Below are 10,772 nucleotides of genomic sequence, written 5' to 3' on the forward strand. Positions count from 1 at the left end.
TCTAAGTAACAGCATTTTTCATACATGCAAAAAGGAGGCAAATGGGTTTGTGAAACGGTGTCGTGTTGTTTGATTAGCTGTATGAAAGCTGCCTTGTCATGAGAAGTCTTAATTGTAATAATTCTTTAGCAGAACTTAGCCATGTCTTTTAGGCAATGCTACTATTTAAGGCTTTGCTTATGCCCTAGCCAAACAGATGTGTTTATTTACACGTCTGATCTATACAGGGAGACAAAAGGGCTCTGCCCACAGCCTTGTACTTCCTCTAATACAGATAAAAGGGGAGGAGAGAGGCGAGCAGTTGGGGATCATGGAAATGAGAGTGGGAATGAAGAAAAGCCCTGTAGGTGTGAGTCAAACTGAGGCAGCCATGCTTTCCCTCAGGGCTGAAACAGCTGCGTGGGGGCTGTAAAGAACCAGAGGGAGAGCTAGCTGGTGGCATTGGTTTAGGGCGGGTGGTCTCCTCTCTCTTCCCTGAGAGGGAATAGATGTATAATTGTCCGCCTATGCAAAGATGCTACTGCTGGGGCACTTTGAATCCATGTCAGCTCAGGTGCAGCGAAACACAGATGTGTCACTGTTAAAGCTGTGGCTGCATGCAAAGGGATGCCAAGAGGCTGCTTCTCTTTAAATGTGGATGAAATGCTCTGAAGAGTTGGAAAAGCTTTGCAGGTAGAGGACCTGCAAATCTAGAGTAGATAGAATGGAAGAAGTCAGAGACTTTTAGGGAATAAGCTGAGAGTGTAGGACAGGAATCAGGGAAAGTTCCTTATCCCAGGTAGGAGCAGGCTGGGGACATGGGGATTGAACCACGTGTGGCAGCAGGAGAATGAAGGGTTCTATTTTTCCTTCACTAAAACACATTTCTCTCTTTCTCTCTCTTTCTTTCTTCCTTCCTTCCTTCCTTCCTTCCTTCCTTCCTTCCTTCCTTCCTTCCTTCCTTCCTTCCTTCCTTCCTTCCTTTCTTTCTTTCTTTCTTTCTTTCTTTCTTTCTTTCTTTCTTTCTTCTTTCTTTCTTTCTTTCTCTTTTCTTTCCTTCTTTCTTTCTCTTTCTTTCTTTCTTTCTTTCTTCTTTCAAGATTTTATTTATTTATTTGAGAAGGAGAGCATGAGCAGAGAGGAGAGGCAGAGGGAGAGAGAGAAGCAGGCCCCTTGCTGAGCAGGGAGGCAGACGCAGGGCTCAATCCCAGGGTCCTGGGATCATGACCTGAGCCAAAGGCAGATGCTTTAACGGACTGAGCCACCCAGGTGCCTTAAAACACTTATTTATTTATTTATTTATTAAAGATTTTATTTATTTATTTGACAGAGAGAGAGCACAAGCAGGGGGGAGTGGCAGGCAGAGGAAGAGGGAGAAGCAGGCTTCCTACAGAGCAGGGGGAGCCTGATGTGGGACTCGATCCCAGGACCCTGGGATCATGACCTGAGCCGAAGGCAGTCGCTTAACCAACTGAGCCACCCAGGTGCCCTAAAACACATTTTTTAAAAGTGTCCTGTGGGGTGTCTGGGTGGCTCTTGGTTGGTTGAGCTTCTGACTCTTGATCTTGACTTAAGTTTTGATCTCACAGTTGTGAGTTTGAGCCCCACATTGGGCTCCACACTGGGCGTGGAGCCTACTTCAAAAAAAGAAAAAAAAGTGTCCTGGATTGAGAGTTTCATCTTCTTTCACTTCTTAATCTCTTCCCTTTATGCTTAATAACATTATACAATAACAAAAACCTTAAGCAGAAAGCAAAATCCGACCAATCATAGTACCATAGATGGCTTTGGAATTTGTCCCCTGAATTGTAGAATTAGAATCAGCTGAGGTTTTGTTTTGTTTTGTTTTTAATTGGTTTGTTTACTTTCTAACATTAGGGCCAGGGTTTTCCTGCTTAATTCTAAATGTTTATGACTTATTACAGACAATAAGAAAGGAGGAGTACTCTGTACATTGGTGATGAGGCAGCGTCAAAAGCTGAAAGGTAAATATAACTTATGCTTTTCGTAACACACCTTGACAGGCCAAATACGTGTTTGCACATAGATTTGAATTGAATTGAATGTGTGCTCTGGAATTCTGAGGTTCCCTGAAAATTGTGTGTACATTTTCGATATACGTGTTAGTGCGTATGTGTTTTATTTGTGCCAGTGTTGAAAACTGAAACAGAGACTGATTTTACTTAATAAGAGGATCCTAAATACAGATTTTTGGGGGTTGGAGTGAAACTGCATATTCATAAAACTCTATTTCCATCAGTAACGAAAAAATATTGTCCTTATTTCCACTCTTCCTTACTTGGTCTTTGGAAAGGAAAGAGCTCCTGAATGAGTAGCAAGAGGTGACAGGGTTAGGCTCTGTTAGCCTTTATATTTTTCTGATGGCGAGGGGCCATGGTGCCTACTATTACAGTTCTCCCAAGTGTTTGCAGTAATATGAATCTGTTTACATGTTTAGTGGGAATAGTGTTTTCTTCGGAGGAAGTGTAGTTAAAATATGTATTGCCTTCAGTTCCACCATGTTTGTTTTTAGTGTAAAGGTCGTTCAAATATAGGAGGTGCTTTCTTGGTAAGCAAAGCGTACTAACACGTGAACCGTCTTGATCTTTAGCTCGCTGTTGTGTTTACTAGCTGTGGGTGCCAGAAGCTGCCACTGCTCTCTAGTGATGGTAGCACCAGCACCCTAATCCTGTCTCTTTCATGGTTATTTTTACAGCACCATCTTGTCCTTTAAGAAGTTATACCCACTGGTTCTAGGCATATGGAGAAGTTACCAGTCAATGCTCTAAATTGAAAAAGGGAAGGGATGGAAACAGTAGAAGAAAGAAGGTAATTTTCCTGTTTTGGGGACCTCTTGTACACTGCCCTGTGGTTATTTCAAATGTTTGCATTTGTGCAGAGAGTAAACTTGCCTTTCTCTACCGGAATGTAAAAACATGGTTAAGTAGAAGAGTAAACAGTGGGTTACACTAGGGTCTATTTTTATTTCTGAATTAAAACTGAATTGGTTTTACTGCATGTAAGAGCTCTTTTCATTTTATTTTTTAAATCAAGTATTTTGACTCTTCTAAGCACAAACTGGAGAGCTTGTAAAAGAGTAATGACCTGCTATACTTGCTCTAAACAAAATAGACTCTAGGAATAGTCATATATGAAGATGACACTGCCTGCCTCCATGTCTCTCCCCTCACCTTAGATGATCTGTTCAGTGGGAGTTCATTAGAAAGGTTTAGAGTTAGAATTTCCGAGGCTGTCTATGAACTTGTTGATTTGATGTACTGGAAATGATAATTTAGCTCTTCATCTCAGTTCTGAACTTTTCCTATTTAGCTCAGAAAGCTGGTTCCATTTCGTTTTCTTCCCCTACACAACTGAGAAAATAGATTTGGAAATTGCCTGAGTACTCTGGGCTATTTCAAAGATCAAGAAAGAGAATTTTATTTCCATTTCTCATGAGTGATAGATAACATTGGAAAGCAGGAAAATGATAATTGAATATGGACATAACTAAAATATTATATTCAGGACTGAGATTGGAATGTAGCTAAGGAGAAAAATCCTACAGATGCTTAAAATCTGTGAGACTTCTAAATTAGCTGAATCCCCAGTGAATCTTCATTATTGACTAGAGGAAATTATATGGTATTCTCTTTCTTTGCAAGGCTTGAAAATTTATTGAATTGATACTAAAAGCTTGCAGAAGGTTGGGAACCTTCTCAAAGGGAATTATGCTGCATGTTGCTCCTGAAATCTAAGTTTTTCCCAGGTGTGACAGAGTTTTAAATGAAACTAAGGAAAACAAAATGTTAACGTAGATCATCATAGTCTTGTTTAGAATTAGTGCATACTCACAGGGTTTAAGAATGGTGGTTGAATATAGAGGTCTCAGAATATGGCTTATCTGCCAAATGACAGATGGTCCAAAGTCAGAAGAGAAAGGCTCAAGAAGATGTAGTCGAGGGTAAGGCTGGTTCTGGAAAGAGCTGAGCAGCTGTTTAGTGGTTGTATTAACACTGATCATTAGTACAGCCTCTTTTTCATTCTGCTACATTCATTTGTTATTGTTTCTACTTTTGTGATGATTCAATGAGGCTCTTTATTAGAAAGGATGATATCTACATAAAGGTTCACTGAGTGAAAATATTCTGAAAGATTTAGGCTGAATTAAATAGTATTTTTAGATAGAGGGACACTAATGCTTTGTATCACACATTAGTTAAAAAAGTTTGAAAATTGATTTTTTTGTTCTTCAAAATACTGTTGAGACATGTCATTTTGTTTTGCTATTAGAATTCAATTAAAAGGGGCTCCATATCATTTTCAGATATATGTATTATGTGAATATTTTCTCCCAGTTAACTTGATTTATTTCGTGTGTTTTTTAAAGAGCAGAAATTTTAAATTTTGACAATATTTATCATTTTTTCCTTTTATGGTTCATATTTTTGTATTGAGATACTGACCTTAGTTAATTCTTCTACCATACATACTCAGTGATCCAAAACAGAAACTTGATCATCCTTGATGCATCTCTTCTCTTCATAATCGCTGTTGATTTTACCTTTTAAATATCTCCAGACCTTATCCACTTTCTCAATCCTCAGTTCTGTTCACCTAGTCTAGACAATCATCCTCTCTTGCCTGGATTGCTATAATATTGTTCTTAGGTGATCTTTCAAAATATTACCCTGACCACAATATTTGCTGCTTAAAACCCACCAGTGGTTCTCCAGTGTTTTTAGAATAAAGTATAAACTTTTAAATATGGGTCCTAATGATCTTGATCTAACTTATATTTCCAATTTCCTCCTTTCCCACTTTCTTTCTTCATCCCATCCCTACCTGCAATGTTCAACTCTTCAGCCATGATGAACTATTATCATTTCCTCAACAACTCTAAGATTTTTCTCAGTTGCATATCTATTTCCTACTAACTTTACATGAGTCTAAGTAGGCATTCTTTTTGTTGGAGCCATTTCCTCATGGCCAGGCTAGATTAAATAGCTCTGTCTGTGTTCTCCATTTAGTGGGGGCTGTAAATAGACAAGTGATGTATTTCAAGAAAGTGGGATTAGTCCTATGAAAAGGACCTCACAAAAAGGACACTTTCAGGTGGGAAGTATATTTCATGCTTCAAAATCATCCTTTATGATGTAGAACTTTGTAATTTACTCCTGGATACACGCCGTACACTGCACTCCATACACTAAAGTCGGAACAAGGATTATTAATGGTTTCAAACAGACCCAATCAAGGCCGGTGGGTAAAGTGAGCAGAGGCCCTTAGGGGGCAGCAGAGGACCACATACCAAGAAAGCTGTGGGGGGGGGGGAGCAAGTGTGTAAGAAAAGGGACCTCCTTGTGTCACTAGCCGTGAGGTTAAACTATTTGTCTTTCTATTCCTCAATAGTAAATAAGGATAAAAGCTAAAGGAGTTGAAGTGTAAAAACTCACAAATTCAAATGCCTACAAGGCTGTGACAGAAACGTACTTCTGGGAATGAGACCAGTGTAAGACAAAGCCTGATGAAAGGTCTCCTACCAACTTGAGGATACATACTTCACCTGGAAGCATGTAAATGCCTGCGAATGGATGAAACGAGTTTTGTTAACCAATCAGCTCGCAGCACATGTGCTGCAAATCTGTGACCCTAGAATGGCAGACTACACTGAGCCACATAGGGAACTCCATTTGAAGATGGGAAAAGAAGCAGGTTTCAGTAGGGAGAGCTAGAATCAGTACCTCTCCTGACTACAGCAGGGTTAGAATAAAGAGGAGATGGGGACTGAGCTGAGGTCATTGTATAGAGTAAGTTAGGATTGTGTTTGATGGTGTTATGAGGGAATGATTATTTGTTAGGCATCTACTATATGTATTTAGAAATGTGTACACAATATTGGAGTAGTAACAGTGTTGTTTATTGGGAACTTACATTGCATCAGGCACTTCTCTGGGTGTTTTACACATTTTACGCAGTTTAATTCTCAGAACAACATGATGTTTTAAGTATTACGTTTTTTTCCCATTCAACCAACAAGGAAATGGAGGTTTGGAAAGGTTAAGTCATTTGTTTGAAGTCAGGGCTGCCTGAGTCAGGGAGAAAAAGAAAGAGAGAGAGAATGGGTAGAGGGGCAAACGTACTTTTGCTGGGCCCTGTCTATCTAAACAATTTGAGACATCTCAAGTCACTTGGAAGCAATCCACTAGACAGGCTGCTCTACAACCAGGCTTTTCATGTGGCCCCTGAAGGAAATGTAGGAGTGGGAAAATTTTCCCTTCTTTCCTTCTAGGTTCTTTAGCCAGTCAGATTGACATAAGATAGATTAACAGGAGAAAAATTTTGTATGTATGGGAGTCCCATTAAAAATATGAGATTCCCGGGGCGCCGGGTGGCTCAGTCGTTAAGCATCTGCCTTCCGCTTGGGTTATGATCTCAGGGTCCTGGGATCGAACCCCACATTGGGCTCCCTGCTCAGCGGGGAGTCTGCTTCTCCCTCTCTCGCTCCCCCTGCTTGTGTTCCCTCTCTCGCTGTGTCTCTCTCTGTCAAATAAATAAAATCTTAAAAAAAAAAGAAATTCCCCAGAAGTCAGGTAAATGAGGCTTATACACCATCTTGAGCTAAGGAGACGAGGATAGGGTTCTGGGCTTCAAAGGTGAGGAAGACAATTCATAGGAAGAGGAGAAGAGCAAATGTTTGGTAAACAAGGTTTGCTGTGCCACACAGATAAGTTTTTCTGATATTAAAAAGTTATTTCTGGTACTAGCTCTCTTCTGGTTCAGGCCTCCTATCCAAATTCTTTTAGGCGGTTAAGGGGGGCAGTTACTATCTCTTCCTGAGTCTGTTGGACTCTGATTGCCTTCAGCTCAAAATAATCCACTTGCCAAAGTGGCACATTTTGGGGTGGCATATTCTGCTCCCCCCCCCTTAGAAATAATAGGCAGGAGTCCTGGAGCTCTTTGTGGCATTTGGCCAGTCCCACATGTGAGAGATGGGATGAAGGTGTAGGTGGATGATTGGAAATCTCCCTGAAGGGGAGAAACAGGCTGGAGGTGGGTGGTCTGGTGGTTGGAGCTTCCGGTAAATAGAACCCATGTGGAGGGTCTGGATATAGGGTACCCTTCCTGGAAGGCTCTAGTTCCAGCCACGCTATGAGAGCTTGGGCATTTTAAAGAACAGACCCTTGAAAAACACAAGTTTGAATTTCACAGGCCTTCTTAACATGCCGCTTTTTTTTTCAATAAATATAGTACAGCGCTGTAAATTATTTTCTCTTCCTTATGATTTTCTTAATATTTTCTTTCCTCTAGCTTACTTTATAGTAAGAATACAGTGTTTAGTACATATAACATATAAAATATTGACTGCTTTTGTTATCAGTATGACTTCCTGTCAACAGTAGACTATTAGTAATTAAGTTTTGGAGGATTCAAAAGTTATACATGGATTTTTGACTGCCCCTAACCCCTGCATTGTTCAGGATCAACTATACTCTGAAGAGTAGGGTCTCCTATGTGTGGCCCAGGGGAGGGGCCCTGCTTGCTGGGTTTAAGGGCAGCATTGCCCAAAATTACATAGCTAGTAAAGATGATAATCCACGTCTTTACCCAGAAGAACATCATTCACAAGCCAATGTTAGATTTGACTTTAAAGACAGTATAAAATCATCTCTACTATGCCTCTGTTTTGTCTTCTATCTTGGCCAGGACATTAGTAGGACCTAGATAGTCTAACCACATTTTCTTTTTCTTCTTCTTCTTCTCCTTCTCCTCCTTCTTCTTCCTCTTCTCCTTCTTCCTTGTCATCGTCATCATCATCATCATCATTATCACCATATTTTAAATTTACATTATGTTAAGGATGGACACCTTTATAAAATACAATAAAAATGTCCCAGCAATATCAAATTTCTATAAAAGGTTTTAACCATTACCTCTCGGTTTCTAGACTTTCTTTACGGGACCACACTGGTCCACCCTCCTGCTTAAAGTTGCCTTGGTCTAACCCCATGTCAGGAACTTCTCCCATTCACTTAAGACTCCTACTTGTCATGTTCCCATAATTTGCTATTGAAATAAATAATATATACATGTGCCTGGCAAAGAATTCAAAGTGACAACTCATTAGTGCTACATCCAGTTGGTGAGAGTTAGAGAAGCCATGACTTTGGCTGGAACTGTCTACATTTTCTTCATCTCTTCACCATTTAACTGAGACATTTTGGTGATTTTGGCATTTGTGGTAGAGATGATTTAGATCTATAGAGGATTGGAGGTTGATAGGTTCCTGTGATTTATATGTTTTAAAGTTTGACTTCTTATCCTCCCACAAATCTCCAGATGTGGGTGGTTAACTTCATCAACTACATATAAGAATATTTTTGTAATTTTCATTTGAGTAACTCTCCTGACTACATCTGGTTGGAGGGGTATGAAATACCGTTTATGGAAAAAGAAATTAATATTGTGATGGCTGTGTCTGCCAGATTTTACATCTCTCCATTCATGTAATCATTTATATGAAACTTCCTTTAGTGGGCAACAACTCACAGTTGAGGGAATTTGTCTATAATAAACCACTTGGCTTATATTACATCAAATTAGATCAGATCAATTTCTTCATTCTTAATTCTTTCCACATCATATCAGAATTCTCCTTAAATGAGATGCCTGTAAACAGATCTGGCTCCTTAAGGGTGATAAAAAGATATGAACATAAATGTCAAACTGTTTTTTTGGGAAAGGAGATTTTCCTTTCGTGAATGATCAGTTGAGAAATGGCAGAATGTAGAGCTACTTTTAAGGGAATATTTGAAGAGCATAAAATAATATCCAAGATATAATATTTATATTTTTTGCTAAATTAATTTATATATTTTTGAGTCTAAAATCTTGCTTGGTTCTTATCTTAGCCTTTAAGGAAAAGATGCTGCTACTTCATAGAAAGTATAGAAAACCATGTTTTATTTAGAAAAGAAACAAGAGTCTAAGTGAGCATTACAATATTGGAAGGCCTCCTGTGGGCATACCACTTTATAACACTGATTTCCTGCAAGCATATATCAGCTCACATTAATGTGCATATAGATAGGTGTGCCATCTGTTATAGTTTCAGATGCCAGAAAACATTTCTGTGGGTTTTATTGAATCATACTAACTCAGAGACTGTCTGTGATTCTCCATAAACTTGCTGACGAAATAAGTTAAGAGATTGAGTTTACCTCCTGACATATCATTTTTTTCCCTTTCAGACATTATCTGAAATCTTGAAATTTCTTATAGGATTTATTGCCTTAATTCTCATTTGGAATTTTCATTATATTTCCATTCATCTTAATGATCTTCCTTGTGTATGTGTGTTCTTTCTCTGTATAATTATCAAACAATAAAAACTAGGTGATAACTCTGGGGGTTAAATGGCTCAATCTATTTTTCTCTGGTCAGAGAAATGAATGTAATCACCTGGGTAATAATGTAAAGGCTGAGAAAGAACAGATTATTTAAATTGATTTCCACCAAGGTAAAATTGCGTGGTGAAATATGCACAGAGTACCAAGTGACTGATTAATAATTATGATTTGTGATGTCAGATGTTGACATGCACTTGATATGTATGGTAAAAGGAGAAAGACAATGAAAGACTTGTAGCTCAGTAATGCATGAAATCCTTAGACTAGCAGACTTGTCAAGACATATTAAATATTAAATAGCTCTCAAATAATTTTTTTTTCCAGACAACTCAGTGATCAACTCAGGAAAAGCAGCAAACATGAAAATTCTGTGGTTTAAGTTATATTACCCATCCTTGGAGGACCATTCGTATGTTTTGTATCATAGCTACCAGTCACAGGAAAATCAACAAGAAAAGAAAACCTGTAGTATGTGTGAACCAAGTGAAATTTTAAGCACAGATATTTTTCTTTTTTTAAAAACGAGGTGAATATGTTAATGTTGATATTCATGCACAGAAATGAGTCAGCTGATATTTTTTTAAATCCTTTTTTGCTTTGTTTTGCTCTGTTCATAAAGTCACTGACCAGGCACTCAAGAGGAAAAGTACTAAGACCCTAAATATCTATAAAGGCAGTCTTTATTTATTCCATGTAGAAGGCCCTGAGTCTGATAGAATATGTAGCATATGGTAGGCATTCAGTTAATATATGGTAAGAATGATGGATTTAGGGCCAAATATATTTTGAGAGCTGGAGCTTTATTAAGTACTTATTTCAGGCAAGTTGCTAAACATTCCACATAGATTTTTAAAAGTTCAGTGTTAGACTAGCCTTATGAGATAAGTATTATTATCCTTCTTTGAGACATTTTTTTTGTGGAAAAAACACAAAAAAAGAAACTGAGAGGGCGCCTGGGTGGCTCAGTTGGTTAAGCGATTGCCTTCGGCTCAGGTCATGATCCTGGAGTCCCAGGATCGAGTCCCACATCGGGCTCCCTGCTCAGCACGGAGTCTGCTTCTCCCTCTGACCCTCTTCCCTCTTGTGCTCTCTATCTCTCATTCTCTCTCTCTCTCAAATAAATAAATACAATCTTTAAAAAAAAAAGAAACTAAGAGTTAGTGGTATTGGACACCATTGCAGGTCTCAAGTGGAATCCATGAGCCCTGGTTTGAACCAAGGCACTCTTACACTAGAGCTCACTCTCTTTAGCGACCCTTCAATTATTATTCCTTGCTACCTAATGTTCCAGAGAAATGGTAATAGCATTAAGAGGTAATTTAAAGGAAGGACTGACTTCAAGAAAGAGGACTACCAAAGAAAACACACATTTGTGGAACATTTTTC

At 38.8% G+C, this 10,772-nt stretch overlaps 1 long non-coding RNA gene across 1 annotated transcript in view; it reads left to right on the plus strand.

The window, feature by feature from the left end:
* The window catches only part of LOC112815598 (uncharacterized), a 37,781-nt gene extending 27,519 nt beyond the window's left edge, over window positions 1–10,262 (plus strand). Inside the window, exons 4-5 of the long non-coding RNA XR_003206026.2 lie at window positions 2,696–2,808; window positions 9,711–10,262. This is a non-coding gene — a long non-coding RNA (uncharacterized lncRNA). The remainder of the gene's footprint in view (window positions 1–2,695; window positions 2,809–9,710) is intronic.
* The last annotated feature ends 510 nt before the right edge of the window (window positions 10,263–10,772 follow it).

The sequence above is a fragment of the Callorhinus ursinus genome, unplaced genomic scaffold, assembly GCF_003265705.2.
Source record: "Callorhinus ursinus isolate GAN/ISIS: 27379988/994484 unplaced genomic scaffold, GSC_fseal_2.0 scaffold6, whole genome shotgun sequence".
In the NCBI taxonomy this organism is placed as follows: domain Eukaryota; kingdom Metazoa; phylum Chordata; class Mammalia; order Carnivora; family Otariidae; genus Callorhinus; species Callorhinus ursinus.